Below are 22105 nucleotides of genomic sequence, written 5' to 3' on the forward strand. Positions count from 1 at the left end.
GCTGCAAAGAAACTATCTTTCATACATTGCTAGTGGGTATATAAAGCAGTAACTATCATGCTGAAGTCTGTCAGTTTCTTTTAAAGTTAAACATGCATTTATCACACAGTAACAATTGTATTCCTGGGGATTTATGGTATAGAGATAATGGTTTTTCATATAAAAACCAGTAAAAAATAGTTCATAGCAGCTTTGTATTTACAGCTCCAAATTGGAGACCTCTGAAGTCTTTCAAATTAGTAAATGGTTAAATAAATTATGGTATATTCATAAAATAGTATACTTCTTGGCATTAACATAGAATGAACTAATGATACATGTAACAATTTGGATGGACTTTAAGGACATTACACTATATAATTCCATTTATGTAGCACTCAGAGTGACAAGATCATAGGGATAGAGATCAGATGGAGCTTGCCAGGGGTTGAGGTTTGTCAGAAAGGTGAGACTATAAGGGGGAAAGACATAATAATCTAAAAACCTTATTTAAAAAGCTTACTCACTTATATCTCATCTGCCCTTCTTCCTCTCCCTTACTCAGTTCCAATTGTACTGGCTTTCTAGCTCTTGGAAGGATGATGGCAAGCAGGCTTTCAACTAAAGGCCTCTGCATTTGCTCCTTCTATGTGGAAATCTTTTTAATCACATCAGGTGCCTGCTCAACTGTTATCTAATCAGAAACCCTTCCTTGTCTCCCTCAAATAAAGTGATGTTTTCCTCCTCTTTCTCCCTCTACAGGAACCTTAAAATCAACAAACAAAACTAAAAACTTACCTTCCTCACCTATTACTCCCCTGACCTGTTCTGTATCAGTGAATGTCACCACCATGCACCTAGGAACTCAAGCCAGGGCATGTGTGACTCTTATCTTTATACTCAATATTTCCTTCTCAAGATCATCTGCTCACCTCCTTAATTACCTAATTATCACAGCCTTAATTCTGATCCCTTGTCAACTCTCAAACAACAAGTTATAAGGCCTAACTCTCCTTTCCAAGTGTATCTGTTTTCTTAAGTATTCTCTTTGCTGTAGTATTCTTTTGTTTTTCTTAGAAGGTAAATTTAAGAACTTGCATTCTGTCATTAATAGAATGAAGTCAAATCATGCTCTGTCTTCTAATTTTCCATCTCAGTTCCTATTAACCCACCAATGGAGCCTACCACACTGTGGAATACTCACAATTACTAAATACAGATGGGCATTCCTACCTCCATCCTTTAGACATGCTGTTTTTCTCTGTCCAAAATGCCCTCTTAACTGCAAACCTGTCTTTTCCTCATCTGAAACACACTCAAACTTACTGTCATTTTTCCTATGAAGATTTCCCTGTTGTATCCTTTCATCTCTCACTGAATCAGATACTCCCTCCTGTGGATTCCTCAAGTATTTTGTTTAACCCTGTCACAACATTTGTCACAGTATATCATAGTCATTTACACATGTGTCCAAGGACAAGAACTATATCTTATTAATCTCTCCATTCCCTTTGCCCAGAAAGGACCCAGTATACAGCAGAAACTCAAAAACTACTCAGTTAGATTTAATAATAAAGAATATAGAGATGAGACACTACAGAAGAACGAGCAAGTCAAGATTTCTTGGGTGAGCAGCTATTCTGCACAGGTATGCCATACAAGGCGTATGAAACTTGGGGGTTTCTTAATATTCTCATGTGACACCCTATAAAACTTTATCTTGGCTTTGGCTAAGATCACCAGATAAATTTTCCCATGAATCTGTTATCATCCCCAAAAGAGTATTTCTCATTCCACTTGTAGAACTACAACAAAGGCACTGACAGTCATCTAGAAAAATCTCATAGAGAGAATCAGGATCTCTCACTCAGGCCAACAAATCACTTCGGCAAGAAAAATCTCAAAGAGCAAGCAAGTCCAATCAATATGTGTCAGTGCATATTTACATGTAAAAAAGCAGAATCACCATAGGTGGCAGTTGAAATTTTCTTTTGAAATCCCATTTCCATTTGCTTATTTTTCCATTTCCCTAGAAAATCATCTTAAAAGTGGCAAACAGGACTTAATCAAGTACTATTTGTGTTGGTAAACTGAGCTACATGCTAGTCACAGAGTAAGATTCCAATAGTTATTCCCTCATGTAAATATATTTCCAGCACTTTTTATTTGACACTGACACCTTAAGAGTGTTTTTTTGAGCACATTTTTCTCTCCAATTCTAGCAACTACTTAACTGTGACACCTAGGAGTTGATGTTAAGTCCCATCATCTTAGATGTGGGTTACCTTTAAAAATTTAAGTTGAGCAACAAATATACCACTTATGAAAACTTTTGAAATAAATATTATTTTTAATTAATTAATTTGAGAAAATTAGTTTATAATTAATTTGAGAAAAGCAGTAAGTGAATGATTAGAACATATGACGATATATATAAAGAATATATTATGTTCTAGATTGTGATTTCCAACCTATTTTAATGCACCTGTGTCAATTTCATTGAATTGTTTAAAGAATTGGAAATGTGGGACTTAATGGGTTAAGTTTTAAAAAGCAGAAGTTTATGTTTACCAGACCCCTAATTGTCTTTATAATACAATAGGCTTTATAGCATAAATTTAAACATTATTCATTTTTAAAGGGAGTTTTTTAAATTTAATTTAATTTTTTTTTTTTTGCAATGTATAACTGGCTTTGCTGCTTGGAAGTGAAACTGTTGAAAACTGTAAAAATGCAAAATCAGGACTCAGAATGTTGCTCAGTGGTAAGAGTGTTGACTAGCATGCATAATAAGGCTTTGGAAAATCAATCCCTTGCATCGCACACAAAAAAGCAAAACTAATTTGCTGACCCAATCATTAATTGTATTAAGTGACCCATATGACAAGATTTACAAATGTTACTTTTCAAAATAATGGCATTTGATCAAAATAAACATAAAATGTTCTATATATGTAATCCTTCACACTACATAGTGATTTTTGCTTGCAGAAAATCTATTTGGGTATAAAAACAAGCCAAAAAGACCAATATGTACCTCACAATTCTTTCTGTAATGATAATATATCATTTATCCAATGATTAATTGCTAGATCCCCATCATAATTTGTGCTTCTGGCTTGACTTTACAGACTGCACAAAAACTGCTCACATGTAAGACTAAAGAGTACTAGTCACTTTAGGATAAGAGACTTTAAATATGTATACACTACAGAATATTCTAAACATACTTAATAAAATGCAGTCCATATTTTAAACTATTTCAGTAGCAACTATAGAGCAATTGGCTTTGTAGTAATAAGTTATTTGTATTATGATCATACTAGAAAAGAGTTCTGAAGTTTAGTACATAATTAATAGACAAATTGTATTATTAATATAAAATATTAAAACAGCACTTAATACTAACTAATATAGAAAAGCAAAACAATCACACCAGTTTACTTAATAAATTAAGGCAAACGATTTTAGGAAAAATCAAAGCAAAGACAATTATAGTTAATCCAGCAATAAACACAAGAACAAGAGAGCACTGTTTCTCAACATGTGACATACAAAAGAATGTTACTGAAATAACTGAAAAAGTAGCTCCCAATTATTTAAGCTATATATCTAATGTAACTAGAACAAGTATTCATCATGTTTACTTCAAAGATTATTATATTTTATAATTAAACTTTTCGGAACAGAAAATGATCAAAATGAAGCTAATGTGAGGAAGTTATAGGGAAGAAAACTTGCCTTAAAAAGTATAGGATGGGCTAGAAGCATAGCTCCAATGGCAGAGCGCTTGCTAGCATGCATGAGGCCTGGGTTCAATCCCCAACACCTCCCTACAACCCCCATCTTCAGGATATTATGGAATGTAGTTTAGATTTTGAGTATTATTTATTAATGGCTACTAGGCTCCAGGTTGACACTGTGCTAGGTAACATATCACAGAAAATACAGTCAGAACTACCATGCCAGGTACCTAAAAGACTATCCATTTTTCTTGGATTAGAGCTTGAATGATACCTAAGATCATATAGCTATGGTTAGAAAGAGAACTCATATTTACTTGGGGCTCATCTGGGTTTAAAGCCTACATCTTATTTTACATTGCACAAACTGCCAACATGATAAAATTAAGATATTTAATTAAAATGGCAGTGACTGACAATATGACAAGTTAACAAACAGATCAACTCAAAACCAAAATTCATTATATGACTTGGTTCCTTTACAGAATTAAAATCAGCTAAACTCCTTTCTAATCACGTTTCCCCAGTTCACATCAGAATGACTGCTGTTGTCATTTCTCTGCTTCAATCAAACTTGACTGATGTAAGGTCAATATTCTATAAGGTTAAGTGGCTAAACTCAAGTTTTCATTTGTATTATCAAATATTTTCTCTCATTGATGAGGAATGGAAAAAAACACTCCATAAAATTGACATGATTAAAGTAAGCAATATCTTTGGGCTGCCTGGCTGACAAACTGACAGAAGCAAACTTAGGATAGACTTATGGTGTTGACACTAAAAGGTATAAAGGTATTAAAGATCAAAAGACAATTTCCTTAATGTAAATAAATCTGAGAGTAAAAGTTTAAGCTAAGACTCAAAATAACAGTATTATTTAATGATTCTGATGAAAGTAATTAATAAATCAGGGAATAAGAATTCACAAAAATTACTTTCACACTTTTTTAATTTTTAAATTTTCTTCTTTTTATTTATTAGTTCTGTGTATGTGTTGCTGGGGATTAAACCCAGGACCTTGTGCATGTGAGGCAAGCACTCTTACCAAATGAGCTATATCCCCAACACTACTGGCTCTTTTTAGTTATACATAACATTAGAATTCATTTTGTCATAATTATAAAAATATGGACTATAACTTGTTCTAATTTAGTCCCTCGTACTTTCCCTTTCCTCCTTTCTCCCCCCATTTTTCCTAGTCTACTGACCTTTCTATTTACTTATTGTTATTTTTTTAAAGTTTGTGTCTTGTGGATATACACGATGGTAAGATTGACTAGGATATGTTCATATACGTACATAGGAAAGTTAGATCAAATTCATTCCACTATTCTTTCCTTAACCATCTCTCCTCCCATCTCTTCAATTCCCTTTGATCTTTCTTCTGTTTTTTTATCCACCAACCCTTTATTTTGGATTAGCTTCTGAATATCAGAAAAAACATATGATCTCTAACATTCTGGGGACTGGCTTCTGTCAATTAGCATGAGTCTCCGGTTCTATGGCAAATTCCATAATTCATTTGTTCTTTATGGCTGAGTAGTATTCCAGTGTGTGTGTGTGTGTGTGTGTGTATCTCACATTTTCTTTATCCATTTGTCTGTTGAATGGCACCTAGGTTGACTCCATAGCTTGACTATTATGAATTTTGCTGCTATATTAATGGATTAATTATTTTTAGAGCAATCCTAGTATTAATAGTCAACATCCATGCATTTTCGCATTTCTTTACTCGGGGTTCCCCTGTCTCTTTCTCGGCAGGACCTTTCCAACCTCTACTTTATTATCTGGCTTCTGTGTCTTCTACCAGGAGTACTGTTATTAGCCCAATTTTTGTTATTCTTTCTTAGGCGATACAAAGAATGCCATTTTCTTTAACAAGGCAATTAAAATACTACAAATTCTTACTTTACTCTGCCCTCCTTTGTTGTACCTGTTTGTGGGTAAATTAGACTTCCTTTCTGAAGCCACTCAAAACTAACACCTTTCAGTAGTATTTCTTTCCAGCGGTAGATTATTGTTCAAAACAAGCAAACAGAAAACCCACAAGAGTATTAGAATCTTTAATTGTATGTCTTTCTCATTTGCAAGATAATAAGGTGGCATATCAAATTTGAATATAAAACATCCTATACATGCTTTGAGAGGAATTTTTTTTTTAATTTAAGAAATAGTTTGTGTAAACAGCTAAAGATCTTAGAACCAGACAGAAGCCTTAAATCTTAGGGAAGATGAAATTATTATCCATGAGGTAGAGGATAACTTGTAACAGAATAAGAAAAAGCTGACTGGTGCTAAGATGCAAACATCTGAGGAACTGGTTACTGTTAAAGTGGGTGTTGGGGCAGTGGTGGGATGTTTTCCCTTTTCTGTGGAAACACCAGTATTTCCCACATCACAAGAATGTTAAGTAAATAACCGAGTCATTTAATTCATAAAGCCAGTACAAATCTACAGTTTCACTGAAATTGCCTTAAAGGGACAAAATAAACTTGACCTTTAAGTTAGTTAAGAGCATGTAATTATGCATGACTTCATTTTTCTATTCTGCTTTTAAAAACTGCTATATCCCCTTTTCACACTGATGTCAACAACATCATAGGAAGAGGATAGGGAACACTAGTATAGTTGCAAATAATTGATTTCTCCCTTTCAATTTCTAGGGAATTTTTTCAAATTAAAAAAAGTTACAATGTTATCCAAGACCACTATGCTATAATATTTTAGTCTGTACTTAAAAGGGAGACTCAAAAACTTAAGTCCACTGCACCCCTAACAGTTCAGACTCAGAAGGATTTTACTACCTAATAGGGCTGTGATACAACAACAACAAAAACATTACTACAAGAACCACTCAACACTTAACAAAGTTCCTAGCTGCAGGCTAAGCACTGACCAGATCATGGTGTAAAAACTGGAAGGAAAAGATCTGCTCTATCCTTGAGAAGCTCAGTTTAGTAATCTTCCAGTGTAAAAATGAAAATAAGTATGCAATTTGAATGGCTATTCTGCTCTTCATCAAAAAATCTCATTCACAATTTGCATTATTCTTTTATCTTTGTAACTGTTTTCCTTAATACTTTGTAAATTCTTTGAAATACTCTTCATATACAATAGAGAAAAATGACAAAAGTGAATGCTCACTGAACACTATGTATAATGTACTATACTAAATGTTTTATAAGAATTTACATGCATTGACATTTTAATACAATATTTGTTGATTACTTGTCAAAATGCTGAGATCCAGCTTGTCAACTAACATGACCAAAAAGGACACAATGTTCCTTTACCAGAAAAAGGTTACTCCAGATGTTACACTGACTAGATAACATGCACAAATTCTCCAGAAAGTACTAGAGACTGTACATTACAGTTGTGCTTTGATTAACCTTCTGATAATCAGGCAAGACAGCTTTAGTTATCCAAATGAAACATTATTACACTATGCCCACACAGAGCTTTCTTGAAGAGTCACCAACCCCAGCCATGCTTTTTTTAATAAAACTCTAGATGTGCAATAAACACTTGCAATTTATTGAGCTTCTATAATTTACATAAGACATACAACTTAATCACTGCAACAACCATACAGATATTATATTCATTACAGATTAGAAAACAGGATCAGAGAAGCAAAGAAACCATAATTGGCCTCAAATTCAACAGCAAATCTCTTAAGTAGCGAAACCAGGATTCAAACCAGGGTAATCCCAAAATTTTCTACTGAGCCACAAAGCAGCTTTCTGAAATATTAACATTAAGAAATCCCTATTGAGACTGATAACTCTGAAGCACAAATATGATCTTGTTCTCAAATTATGAAGTATATTATTATTAAAAGAAAAAAACTTTATGTATTGGATAGTTTTTGTTTTTTGAAATCAAGAATAATAAACTACCCACTAAGTAGTTTTTAAAAGATCAAATAAGCAACATTCCCCAAACTCCTTCGGTTTTATTTTTCTCCACAGTATTTTTTTTTCCTAGACGCACTACATTTTACTCATTTATTATGTCTTCTACCACTAGAATGTAAACTATATGAGAACATAAATTCTTGTCTGTTATTTAGTACTGCATCTCCACCATCTGCAACAATCCTTGGTACATAGTAAGTACTTAGAAAACATTTGTAAAATGAATGAAAACTTGGCACACAGTAGAAATTCAATAAAATTAGTTTCTTCCTCTTTACTATATAAGATAGCACCCCTTTGATGCCAATTCTAAACTGAAATCAATAATTGGATATACACTACAATCCCCATTAAATTTTTACCTTAAAAATGAATTAGGAAAATAAAAAACCCATATTCAGTGAAGCCTCATTTACCAAGCACCATCAGGAGACAAGGGGGTCTATGTAAAATAATTTTTTAACAAGTGAACATGTAAGTGACAAAATCTTCAAAATTTTTTTCATAGAGATTTTTATTGATATTAATATCCATAACTCTACTTTGCAACAATTCTGACTTGGATCTCCTGAAACATAAATTTGTTTGCTGGCACTTCTCACTGTGCTCACTTCTTCTCTAAGGATTAGGAAATAAGAAAGAAAGCATATTCTATAAAATAAGTGAAAATATATCACTTCAATGTAGGAGTTTTGTGACAATTATTCTGGAACACCCCCCCATACCCCAAATAAAATCCTGGAAGACTGAATGTTGGCAGAATACCATTTACTAATAAAAAGATTGTTTGTGGGATACTTAGAAAATAATGAAAAAGACAACCCTCCCTGCTTATACTTTAGTTATCAAGATCACAGTAAAGTCTAGTGATTAACTTAAGAGAACTCAGAAAGGACAGTACCTGGCAAGTGCCAGAGTACTTAGGAATTTTAGCTTTCTGAGTAAGTGTTCTAGATTTTTTTTTAGGATCAGAATCATTAGGAAAAAAATGGTAAAATATCTTAACTATCTGGGAATATAAGCTGGAGGCAAATAAATATGAACATGCATACATTAAATTCCTTAAAATTTTAATGTTTTCAAATTCTCACTATCTTAAAAAATAGAGGGTTTTAAATAAGATGACATGTATAGATTGCCAGAGCCTACAAAAAGATTCAGAACAAATCTCTGTGCCGTTCAGCACGATCATTTTCCTAGGCTTGGCAGCCACCACTACCCACATCTCCACATTCCCAGCTACATAAAACCGTTCATTTAATCCTCCACTAGCATCTTATCCCCTATTTTCTCCTCAATGTTTTGTCCTAATCTTCACACTTGCCTCTATTTTCTCATAATTCTTTACTTTAGAGAGTCCCAATCTTAGACCAAATAAAAATGGCATAAGTGACAAAAAGGAAAAGTGGTACTACTGTTGTCTGGGTAATGGGAACCTGGCCAAGTAGAAATATAATGGGATTAAAACCTTTCTGAATTACGATTTAATTTATGAACTTTATATGTTGTAAAGACTATCAGAAATCTTTTTTAAAAGTATCTATATAACAAGGCAAAATTTCTCTTCTAAAGTATGCTGATAATCATACAAAATAAACTTTTTGTCTAGATGTGTTTATATAACTAAAAAAAATTTGCAGTTTTAGAAAATTCAGACATTCCTCAAGGACTTTTCTGGCAATGTAATTCATAGAGTAAAAGAGCCTACACATTATGCCTATTTTTCAAAATGCAGTAGGTTCACTTCACTCTAAACAGTGGTGTGGGAAAAGAATTTCCCTTACAGAGAAAATTCAAGAAGTAGAACAAAGTTTTATTTCTGCGAAGATACAAGAGCAATCATGTTAAGACATTTACCTAAGAGTAGTAAGTATATTACTAACACTAAAGAAGCAATACTCAATAAAGCCATAATTAGGCATCCAGTAGTGTCTACTCAATTGTGCAGAGATTAGCTCATTTAATTAGATGTAATAACTGTACTCAGGTCTTACAGTACCTTTAGATAAAGGGAAATACTTCTTTCCACTAAAGAAAAGACCAAACATAGGTGTTACTTCAATCAAATGGGATTGATTTAAGTTAAAATATATTTTTCAGGGAACATGTACTCTATGAACCTCTGAGTATTTACCCAATTCTTGATGAATTACAAAAGCACAGGTTCCACTATGAGAGTCCATTAAAGAGGGTTTAAATGGTGGCATTTCATCAATACTTTTAAACTCAGGAAAAGTTATTCCATGCACCCCAGGGAAAAATGAAATAACAGTATATTCGGTGGATAACTTACTCATCTAACTAACTTATTCAATTTTCAGTCTGATTCTTTAAGAATTCAAATTTAAGCCCCCTCTATTAGAAACTGTTTAGGCTTAAAGGGGGGAAACCCAAACAGAAGTTCTGAATCATTGGAATTTTTGTTCTATTTCCTGTTAACACACTGATAGTTACCATCATTCAACATATTTACTGCAAACACATTTTTTAAAAAAGCTAAAGGATCCATAAACTAAATGGGCTCTAATTTAATCTGTAGCTCATTTATCTGACACTTGTAACCAAGGTTTCTAATTAAAGTGCTCAAAGAATACAATAAAATGAAAAGCAGATCTTCCTTTATTAGCAGCTACTACCCTTTCAAAATTTAAAGTTTCAAATTGTCAAGTTTTAAGATCAACGGTGATTTCACAGTTACAAAGAATTTAAAAGATACTTTTCAAAAGGTGTCAATACTTTGCTACTGTATAAAAGTGTGGTAAGCAGCAGTAGTGTAAAAACTGAAAGCAAAAATTGTATTCCATTCCCACCAAAATTCCCAGCCAAATTTGAAATTGCATAACGAGCAATATCTTCTTTGAATACAAGAAACTTTCTTTTATAATGTGAATCAACCTGAGCCTAAAACTTGGTACTTTACAAACTTACCTAAAAAAGACAAAATGGATGCAAGATTGTACTGCCTCACGGTTGCCTTGAATACGACCTTAGTGCTCAACAACTTTCCAATGAATAAAGGCAGTGAACAGTCTCCACTTTGGGGACCTAAATTTCACGACCTACTGAGGTATCCCTGTGAAGCTGCATGTTCCCTTCACTCTCCTGGAAACCTCTCTTATCAGAAACATTTGAAGAATTTCTCCACAACAATTAAGCCGACTTGAATGGAAACCGAACATCTCAAATATACTATATATGGAATGAAACATGGCCAAACACATAAATACAAACTCACTCGGTCTCTTGACACTTGGGTACACAACTCTGCCTCAACAATCCCAAAGCATCAGCAACAGAAAGATCCACCTGTCACCTGTTCGGCAATGCCCCAAAGACCCTCGCTGCCTCCTGGTCTCAGTCAGTCACTGGGTTTCAGGGTGAACCAACAGAAAGCTAGCATTTTCCTGTGAACTCTAAGGGCCCACATATTCTCAGCGGGGCTTGCTCCCCACTTTAAAGGCTGAAGAGAACAGTCGTGAAGGGAACGGCGCTCTGCCCCCGACCTCCTCACAACTCCCTCTCGCTCCCAGCACCCCCCGTGAAGTCATCTTTCTGCAGACCTCGGCTCCCCAGGAGCTGTGCCTCCCCCACCTCCAGCACACACACGCCTGGGGGCGGGTCGGGGGCAGGGGCCTCCCCACCCCGGCTCTCCCGGCGCTGGGCTCCCACGAACCCCCTCCCCCTCCCCACCGACGCCCCGGAGCCCAGGCCCGGCCCGATGCTCCCCACCCCCACCCGGTCTGGAGGACTTGGGGGGCCTCCCTCTCCGCCTCGCCACCGGGGTAAGGGCAGAGGCGGGGAGAGGAAGAGGGAGAGGAAGGAGCGGACGCCCCGCAAGGGCCTTCCCTGCGAGTCGGCAGAGCCGCTTCCCGACGACCGGGAGGTGCGGGACGCGGAGGAGAGCCGCGCTGGGGATCCCGCCGAGGCCCGGCTGCGCTATCCGCTTACCCTTCGCCGCCGCCGCTTCCCCCTCCTCCTCCTCGGCCGCCGCCGCCGCCGCCTCTCCCACTAGGGCAGCCGTCTCCACCGTCGCCGCCGCCGCCTCCGCCACCACGGCCGCCGCCAGCGCCGCCGCCGCCTCCGATTCCACCCGGCAGGGGGGACACCTCAGCCCTCCCTCCCTCCCCGCTCAGCCCCCTCCGATCGGCCGCCGCCGCCAACTCCCTCCGGCCGCCGCCGCCGCCGCCGCCGCTCGTGGCTGAGGGGGAGGGGAGGGGGTCGGGCTGGGTCGCCTCGCCGGCGGCTGCTGCAGATCAAAAGCGATGGCTGGGCGGCGTCGCCGCGGCCCGCTGCTCGGCTCCGGTCGCTCGCCCTCCCTACCTCCCTCTGCCCCCACCCCCCTCGCGCTCGCCTGCCCTCCCCCCACCCCCCCAGCTCTCGCCGCGGCTCCGCCAGCCCAGTCCAAATCAAAATACTGTCACACAATATGGCGGCGCGGAGGCCGGCAAACACCGCGAGATCTGCGGGCGCTGCTGAGGCGGCGGCTGTGACGAGGCCTCCCCCAGCCGGGCGGCGGGGGAGCAGCGGCGGCGGCGGCAGCGGCGCGGGGGTGCTCTTTCCCCGCCCCGCACCCCGCCCCCGACACTCACCATCCCCACACCCGTCTTGGGAGCGCACTGGGCGAATGCTGCTCTGCGGCGCGGACTGGCGTGGGCCGCCGCGGGGCCGTGCGAGGGGGACGCTGGGGCTGCCGGCCGGGGCGGGGGCACAGGTTCCCCGCGCTCATGCGGGCTGATCGCCCTTTGGGTGGAAGGGAGAAGGGAGCTCGAGCTCCAGGGTCGGTCGCGCGTCGCTGGGGTCTCGCCGGGTCCGGAAGCGGGCGGCGGGACCCGCGGGGCGACCGGCGGCGCCGCTTGAGGGTCCCGGGGGCGGGCGCGGGGAGCAGGTGGGCCCGCGGAGGCGGGCGCCGGGCGGGCGCGGACACACCCCCTCGGAGCCCGGCTGCGCCGAGGCCGCCGGCTCGCCGGAGTGGCCCGTGCGGGGGACCGAGGCGTCCCCAGGGTGTGCGGAGACGTCCTGGAAGCCTCGGGACTCCGGGCTGGGAGACTCAGATCAGCAGCGTGTCGGGCTCGGACTTCTGGAGCGGTGGGGGTGGGGGAAGTGCTGCAAGGGATTTGTTGTTTCGATTTTATTTTAATTGCACGTTCCTAGAAGTCCTAGAAGCAGAGCCAACGACACTTTAGCTTTCAGGGGAGAGGGGAAGACTTCAAGTTTCTATCTTCTTAAAGAAATATTTGTTTAATTTCCCCCTACGGAAAAAAAAAATACCAACATACGTGTCTCACACTATAAAATATTTTATGTAATAATTCTAGCGTTTTCATGGTGTCCAAAACACTCCAGCATTTTTCTGTCTCTGTCCAAAATGTCCATATCGCTGCCAGTTTCTTCCTTGAAACAATTCGTATTCCCTAGAAGAATCCTGAAGGACCATGCTATCTATCTCAAGGATAGCTCTATAGCTACAATGAGAAGTGGGTTTTGGGGTTTTTTTTTGTTTTGTTTTTCAAAGCATCCTTTAAGAAGTATAGCCTTCCCTACAGTTAGATATTTTCCTCAATTCCTTGTCCCTTACTCGTCCTTAAAATTACCTGAAATATTGAGCTATGACGCTGATTTGAAACCCTTCATAGTTGCCTAACCTATGCAAGACCCTGGGTTCCATCTCTAGCTCTGCCAAGGAAACAAACAACTAGGACAAAAAAGTAGCACTTCAAAGACCAAACTTCAAAAGGCCAAAAGTGCTTTTGATATACAATATCAGAATCTAAGAAATTTCTCTCCAGTGGATGTACCATTAAGAAATAAGAATACTTAATACTTCATAGCAATTCTCCTTGAGGAATTATTTTCATGCTCAATATGAAATAATTGAAATGATTTCAGGTAAATTAAATCCATTAAGTAAATTTCACACACAAAGCCGACAAGTGCTTTTGAGAATTGTAGAATCACCTTATTTATTTATTTAGGGTTCTGGGATCGAACTCAGGGGTACTCAACCACTAAGCCACATCCTTAGCCCTATTTTGTATTTTATTTGAAGACAGGGTATCACTGAGTTGCTTACTACCTCACTTTTGCTGAGGCTGACTTTGAACTTGAGATCCTCCTACCTCAGCCTCCCCAGCCACTGGGATTACAGGTGTGCACCAGCTGAATTATGTATTTTAAACAAGAACGTTTTCTTTTAGAAATTTGTTGTACAGGGGCTGGGGTTGTGGCTCAGTGGTAGAGGGCTCCCCTAGAAATTTGTTGCACAAAATTTGCAGGTAAATATTCCAATAAAAATGTAATGATTTGGGCTGGGGATGTGGCTCAACGGTAGCGCGCTCGCCAGGCACGCGTGCGGCCCAGGTTCAATCCTCAGCACCACATACAAAGATGTTGTGTCCTCCGAAAACTAAATATATATATATTAATATTAAGATTCTCTCTCTCTCTCTGTTTAAAAAAATGTAATGATTTATGAATTTAATAATAGGTGTGGTTGGGTCTAGTCTAAGATCCGATGGAAGACAAAAAGATCAGTATAACAATACTTCCTTCACCACCTTTGTAGAGCTTTAACCAAGGTCTCACCATGAGGAAGGGTCAGACAATGCAAGCAGAGAAAAATTTTGTAGATAACTAGCCTTATATTTTTAAAACACTGTCAATGTCATAAAAGACAAAGACTGCAGATTAAAAGAAATTGAAAGAACGTGACATCTAAAGGCAATATGTGACCCTGAAATGGGTCCTTTATGAGAGGAGGAAAATGTCATAAAGAATATTGAGATAATTGCTGAAATTAGATATGGACTGTAGTTTGACATAAATATTGTGTCAATGTTTAATTTTTTGAATACGTTCTATACAAAATATCCTTGTTCAGAAGAAGATACACTGAAATATTAAAGGGTAAAAGGACACACCTGTGGAATTTTCTCCCAAATGGTTCAGAAAAAATAATGTATATACTATATATATATATATATATATATATATATATATATATATATTATATATGTACATGCTCACATCTGCTGTACACATGTACAAAAAGAGATTGATAAAATTTGAAGCTTGGAGAATCTGGGTTATTTTTAAATTAAAACAATTAAATTTGATGAAGCTGGATATTTTTACAGTTTCTTGCAATGTTATGGTAAGTTTGAAATTACTGCAAAATAAATAGTTTTTAAAAACACCTTAGGCTGGTTATAGCTCATGGTAGGGTGCTTGCCTAGCCTGTACAAGGCCCTGGGTTAGAGCCTCAACTCTGGAAAAAAATAATTTAAAAAATTAAGACTTTTAAACTGTAAGGAGTTCCTTTATATCACTAAGAGAAGGAATGGTGTAAGTTAGATATACATAGATGATAGATCCTCTGATTGGACTAATTATCTGTTCCTCAGTAATAGACTAGAATTTGGGTCATCCAGATATTTCGTCTTCCTTATTGAATTTACTTGAGTTTGGAACAAAAATAGCTAGGAATCTTTATAAGTACTTGTAAGTACTTGTAATACACAGTATTTGGGAAATGTGATTATTTATTGATTTAAGTGAATATTCAATGTCTTATCGTCCACAAAACTGGAAAAAATAAGGAGAACAGAACAGATTGTAGCTTCTAGGGGCTCTCTGTAGTGATTATAGGGGGAAAATGTGTATATTGCATTCCAGAGCCTATTAGTCTGGTACTGTACTATCTGATACAGTAGCCATTAGCTACTTGTGTATTTAAATTTAAACAAAATTAAAATTCAGGCCCTTAGTTGTACTAGCCACATTTCAAGTGTGCAATAAATTATGTGTTATCTTTGCAGAAAATTCTATTCAAAGGCATTAGCAGAAGAGATTACACAAATAACATCAATGCAAGGTAGATGACGATAAATACCATAGATGCTTGGAGAGGAGAGAGTACCTTGCAAGGGTAGAATGGGAGACATAAGGCAAGTTTCAAGAAGATTGCATACAGACAGGTGGCGGTGAAGCTAGAGCATTCTAGGCAGAGATAACATGAACAAAGCGGGAAAGAGAAAGTCATATGTGAGAGATGGCACTTAATTCTTTATAACACAGATTCTATAAAGAAGGATAGGGCTACATGAAACCACAAATGCTGAGCCTAGACTGTTCTCTAGGCAATGGAAAGTTACTAGAAGTCTTTGGACAAGACAAGGGACATGATTAAAGAGTTCCTTAAGAAGGAATGTTTACAGGAGGCACAGTGGTGCTTGACTGCAAACCCAGCTATGTGGGAGACTGAAGCAAGAGTATCACAAGTTTGAGGCCAGCCTAGGCAATTTAGTGAAACCCTCTCAAAATAAAATTAAAAGGGGCTGGGAGCAAAGCACTTACTCAGCATGACCAAGACCATGGAGTCAATCCCTAGTACGGGGATGGGGTGGTGGGAAGAAGAATTAAAAAAAGGAATCTTTAGCAAGCAGGTATATGAAATGGATTAGCTTTGAAACCTTAAAGACCAGATAAAATTTCAGCAGCCCAAATGAGATATAGTGAGGAGTTAGCGTAGTGTGTTCTACCAGTATTCTGCCAGTAAGGATGTGTCAATGCATGTAACAAATCCTAATTTAAAATGTTTTCAATAAGGATTTTTTTTTTTTTTTTTTTTTTGGTGCTTGGGATTGAACCCAGGGGGTGCTTAACCACTTAGCCATCACTTCTCCACTCCTTAGGGACCCTCAGCTCTTTTTTTAATATTTTATGTAGAGACGGGGTCTGATAAGTTGCTTAAAGCCTCACCAAGTTGCTGAGGCTGGCCTTGAACTCCCTATCCTCCTGCCTCAGCCTCCTGAGCTGCTGGGATTACACATGTGCATCACTGCACTTGACAATAATAAGGAATTTTATTTCTCAACAATTTGGAAATTCTGAAGTAGAAAAGACTTCAAGAGTTCATAAAGAATCAGGTTCTTCCCATTTCTGCCCTGCTATCTCAGATACTTGCATCATTCTTTACCTAATAGCAAGATGGTAGGGGTAGTTCCAGGTATCTGAACTACAATGTCCACAGGAAGAAGATTGTCTTAAGAGAGGGAAAATATTTCCCAGGACTTTTCCCCCCACTTTTCCCAGCTGACTCCCTGCCCATCTCCAAGGTTATAGTTGAGCCACATGCCCATTCCTGAGCCAGTCCCCAGTCCATGGTCGAACAAATGTTGAGGAATCAAAGACAAAAAACGTAGAGGCAAAGATGACTCTAAATGTTGGAGTCAGATGATCCGGGAATATAGAAAGAGAAGTTATGAGAGGAAAGATGATGATTTTTATAACAGTACATGTGAGTTTGTGATGCTAAAGAGATTTTTCGGCTTCAGATGAGGGGTGGGGATGCAGGATGAGATAATGATTCCTGATCATCCAAGAGAAGCATCTGAGAACAACATTGAAGGCACAAAGGGAGAGTAACATTTTAGGAGAAGGGTCATTTTCTGAAGCAAAGTATATAAGAAAGGAAGAAAATTGCAAAATGTGTGCGTGATGCAAATTGAAAGCTGGTTCTAAGTTTTATATGGAAATGTAAAGGCCTGGAATAACCAAGACAATGTTCAAAAAAAGAGCTTAAAGATTTATCCTACCAAATTTCAAAACTTATTATAAGGCTCAGTAATTAACACAGTGTGGTATTGGCAGAAAGATAAATGAATACACCAAGAGAACATAATAGAGAATCCAGAAATAGAACTTGAGAACTTGATTTACGACAAAGTCACTGCTGCAGTTCAGTGAGGAAAGGATAATATTTTGAACAAATGGTGCTGGAGCAATTGGCTACTCATCTGGAAAAAAAGGATATTTGACTCCTACCTCACTCCATATACAATAATTAATTCAAGATGCCTTATAGACCTAAATGGGGGGGGGGAGTAAGTTTCTGTTATCAAATGACACCATAGGAGAGTGGGTAGGGAAGAGAGAATTATTCTAAGACATTTATCTGAAAATGGTCTCATACAAGAATATGTAAAAAATGCTACAAAACAATAAGAAAAACTATACAACTCAATTTTTAAAATGGGAAAGTCTTGAACAAGTGCTCTACAAATATGATTTTTAAATGGCCAAGAATATATAAAACTGATGGTAATCCAAGTCAGAGCCTCTGTGGGGAACAGGATGAGGAGTATTGGTTAGGAGGGGTCAAGAAGGGGCCAACTAGGGTAGGTACGTGAAAAAATTTATTGAGCTCTACACTTAAAGACAAGTGTAATTTAGGCCTTTTAATGAATTTATTTTGTGTTTCAATAAAACTGCAAAAAAAGTAGAAGGGATGGATGACAATGTAAAGAAATTTAAACTTAGGAAAAGAGGGACAGTAGAGAGATTGAGGGGACACCATTCTTCAGATATGTGGAAGCAGGGCCCTTTGCGCTGAGTCTCAGGAAGGGGATTAATTAGAAGTGTATGGAAAGGAGATAGTGATGTGAAAGCAGAATCACTTGTTCATTCTTGTTTTATTTCTCTCTGGGATGGATAAGGTGGCTTACATGCATGTGCTCACATGTACAAAGTATGGTACATCTATGTTCTGGGGTGCCACTGTGGGAGAAACTTGGAAATTGTTATGAATCATTGAAGAACTTATTTTAGAGAGTAATAAAAGTGAGGTGCATGAGAAATCTATAGTCCTCAGCACCTATTACGTTGCCTTTTGCCTTGGAGACAGAAGGAACTTAGGGTTCTCTCCATATACCTTAGCATCTTTCATAAAAATAAGTTTCATTTGCATTGGTTTCTCTCAGCCTAATTATTATTTACAAACTACAAAAAACATCTATAAGCTGGACTTTGGAGCTCAATATATTTAAGGTTCTTTTTCACTTTTAGATAATTGTAAATGTATTGTTTAAGAATTCTGTTATCTTCCCTATAGACCAACAATGATTTCTACTTTTGAGACTAGATTGCAATGGAATATCTTAGAAAATATTGCTACCATCTGAATTGATACATTGTCATAATGCACAAATGTGATAAGAACTCAGCATGTACAAAATTTACTACATATAAGCCAATTAGTACCATTAACATAAATTTTGGTACCATTACCAACATTAAAAGATTCTGAGAATTCAGTAAGTTAAGTACCTTATCCAATAAAAAACAATGATGCTTTGAACAAATCTTCTGACCTCATATGTTGTCCTTTCCACCAAACCATCATGTAAGACATGTTCTTTGTGCTTAATCAACTTATGAACTATTAGTAGTGGTGATAATAAAATGGACAGTTTAAGAGCAACTAAGTTCTTTTGGGAGTTTAGTAAAGGAGATGATATTGAAATATCACCTTGGAGATGATATTTCAGGTGAGCTTGGAAGAAAGGATGGAATTTCAAAAGACTGAAAAAAAATAATGGGAGAGCATTCCAGACACACGTGATAGTAGGAGCAAAGGCCCAGAGTCATAAAAGCACAGATCAAATCTTGGGAACATTAAGTAGTTTAATTTTGCTGAACTGTAGGAAAAATGTAGAATAATGGTGGGAGATGAGAGAAAATGGTAGCAGTGTGTACAATGGGTCATAAATGGATCTATACTTCGTTGTTATAGTTTGGATATGAGGTGTCCCCTGAAAGCTCATGTGTGAGACAATGCAAGAATTTTATAGGTGAAATAATTAGATCATGAGAGTTGTAACCTAATTGAGGATTAATACAATGATATAGATTAACTGGGTGGTAACTGCAGGCAGATAGAGTGTGATTGGAGGAGAGAGGTCCCTGGGGTTGTGCCTTTGGGATTTGTATATTGTCCCTGGTAAGCAGAGTGCTCTCTGCTTCCTTGTTACCATGTCCTGAGCTGCTTTCTTCCACCACACCATTCTGCCTTGATGTTCTGATTTATCTTGGGCTCAGAGTTATGGAGTCAGCCATCTCTGGGCTATGGCCTCTGAAACCAGAAGGCAAAATATACCATTCTTCCTCTAAATTGTTCTTGTCAGGTTTTTTGGTCATAATCAAAATGATAAGCCAACCAAAACATTAATCTATCCCTTCTTCAGGCAGAGAAGAAAGCAAGAGGAGGTAGGGAGACCATGGTGTCAATTATTGCTAGGCAAAGGTATGGAGAACCTGAAAAAACTTTAAGCAATAAAAAGAAAGAGTTAAGCTGGGCACAGTGGCATATGCCTGAAATCCCCAGCAGCTTGGGAGGCTGAGGCAGGAGGATCGCAAGTTCAAAGCCAGCCTTAGCAATTTAGTGAGGTGCTAAGCAACTGAGTGAGGCCCTGTTTCTAAATAAAATTAAAAATAGGGCTGTGGATGTGGCTCAGTGGTTGAGTGTCCCTGAGTTCAATCCTCCGTACTTCCACTTCCAAAAAAATAAGGAAGAGTTAGAAGAAACAAGGGAAATATTCATGGTAGATTTTTCTTTTATAACACTTTAGGCAAATGAAAGAAAGTAGAAATAATGGGAAAAAGTATCACAGAAGACTGTGATTTTTAAAAACATTTGTTTGGTTATATATTTGTTTGCTTATTTGCTTGCTGTGCTGGTATTGAACTCAGGGCTTTGCACATTCGAGACAAGCACTCTACCACCAATCTACACCCCTAGTCCAAAACTATGTAATTTTGATCTTGAATATGGAAAATTATACTTATTAACATCCTTTAATTTTATTGTTAAAGTAAGGTAAAGAAATTGCTTTTGATGGGAATAATGAATGAGCATTTTCATATATTGAACAATGATTTTAGTTGTCCTTGGGATCTTCTGGAGCCTTCTCTGTCATTCAGATGTACAAGGGTGAGGGGCTGAAGTCATAGAGAGTACAAATGATCAATAAACATATGAAAAGAACACAATCTTATTGGTAAGTATGTGAATACAATTTAAAAAATAAAAATTTCTAGCCTATCCACATGGAGAAAGATTTAAAAGACAAACTATTCAAAAACAAACTTAGTATTTATAAGAAAATTTAAAGAAAACTTCGTATTTAAAAGAATAAAACTAAAAACCTTGATGAAGGACACAAAGAAATATGGAAAAAATGAAAATAATATACGCAAATAAGAATATTTAATATTTTAAAAATGAAAATCATGGGCTGGGTTTGTAGCTCAGTGGCAGAGCACTTGCCTAACGTGTGAAGCACTGGGTTCCAGCCTTTGCACCACAAAAAAATGAAAGAAATAAAATTAAGGCATGCTGTCCATCTACAACTACAAATTTTTTTTTAATGAAAATCACTCCCCAAGTTTGAATATTTAACTCAATCATAATAAAAAGTTGATGAAGTGGTTTTAAAACACATATGGACATTTTAAGTGAAATAAAATAAGCAGACTGAAGAACAGTGTATAGAGCAGGCCATGATTTGAAAACAAAACAAAACAGAGAAATTACACATATATTCACAGAGGAAGAAAACAAGGACTACTGAAATAAAGGGGACTGTTAGTCAGCTTTTTGTCATTGTGATAAAATGCCTGAGAAAAACAGCTTAAAGGAGGAAATATTTATTTTGGCTCACAGTTTCAGAGTTTAAGCCAATGGTCAGTAGGCTCCGTTGTTTCTGGGTCTGTGGTTGAGGCAGTATATTATGGTGGGAGGTCATGGTTGATCAAAGCTGCTCACCTCATGGTAACTGGGAAATAGAGAGAAAGTGGGAGAGAGACAGACAGACATACCAGGGACAAGAAAAGCCCTTCCAGGGCTTGCCCCCAGTGACTTAACTTCTTCCAACTAGGTCCCACTTCCTAAGGTTTCCACCACCTCCCCAAACTGTCATCAGCCATGAGCCCACCAATGGATTAATGCATTGATGAGAACAGAGCCCTCAGAATACAATTGCTTCCTAAAAACTGCACCTCTGGACACTGCTGCATTGAGGACCAAGCCTCTAGCACATTAGCCTTTTGGAGGTCATTATAGATCCAAACCATAACAGGGAGAGAGAAAAATCTCAGTTTATCCATTTTCCTCCTTCTGATTTTGAAAATGTGAGTATATTATGTATTAAAAATAATGAAATCAATTGAGAACAATAGCTAGATTAAATTTTTAAAGGAAGAATAATTGGGAGTTGGGAGTGGGGTAGAATTGGTATACATGGTCTACTAGACAAAAATCTTATTAGAAGGATTAAAAGAATGAACCTCATGATGTTTGCAATAGTTCTTGGCACAAGAAGTGTTACATAAATATTTATTGTTATTTTTATAATCTTGACATGAAAATGGTATGACTTTATTTTCATAAAGTCATTATATATTAATAGATTTTTGTTATAGAAATTTAAAAATTTTTGGATGGGGAAAAATAAAAAATAAGATGAAAAGACCCATAACAAATATACTTTGTATATAACCAGAGATATGAAAAATTGTGTTCTATATGTGTAATAAGAATTATAATACATTCTGCTATCATTTATAAATACAAATAATTATTTTTTTAAAAAAAGACCCATAACAAAGTGGGAAAATATAATATATATG

General features: G+C 37.8%; 1 protein-coding gene across 4 annotated transcripts in view; it reads right to left on the reverse strand.

The window, feature by feature from the left end:
* The window catches only part of Tab2 (TGF-beta activated kinase 1 (MAP3K7) binding protein 2), a 76081-nt gene extending 64126 nt beyond the window's left edge, over positions 1 to 11955 (reverse strand). For 3 of the 4 annotated variants that reach the window (XR_013344155.1, XM_077801840.1, XM_026401953.2), the window contains exon 1: positions 11591 to 11955. The gene's annotated coding sequence lies outside the window, so the exon portion shown is untranslated. The remainder of the gene's footprint in view (positions 1 to 11590) is intronic. The other variant, XM_077801839.1, reaches the window with a different exon arrangement.
* Between the last annotated feature and the right edge of the window lie 10150 nt (positions 11956 to 22105).

The sequence above is a fragment of the Urocitellus parryii genome, chromosome 8 (assembly GCF_045843805.1).
Source record: "Urocitellus parryii isolate mUroPar1 chromosome 8, mUroPar1.hap1, whole genome shotgun sequence".
In the NCBI taxonomy this organism is placed as follows: Eukaryota; Metazoa; Chordata; class Mammalia; order Rodentia; family Sciuridae; genus Urocitellus; species Urocitellus parryii.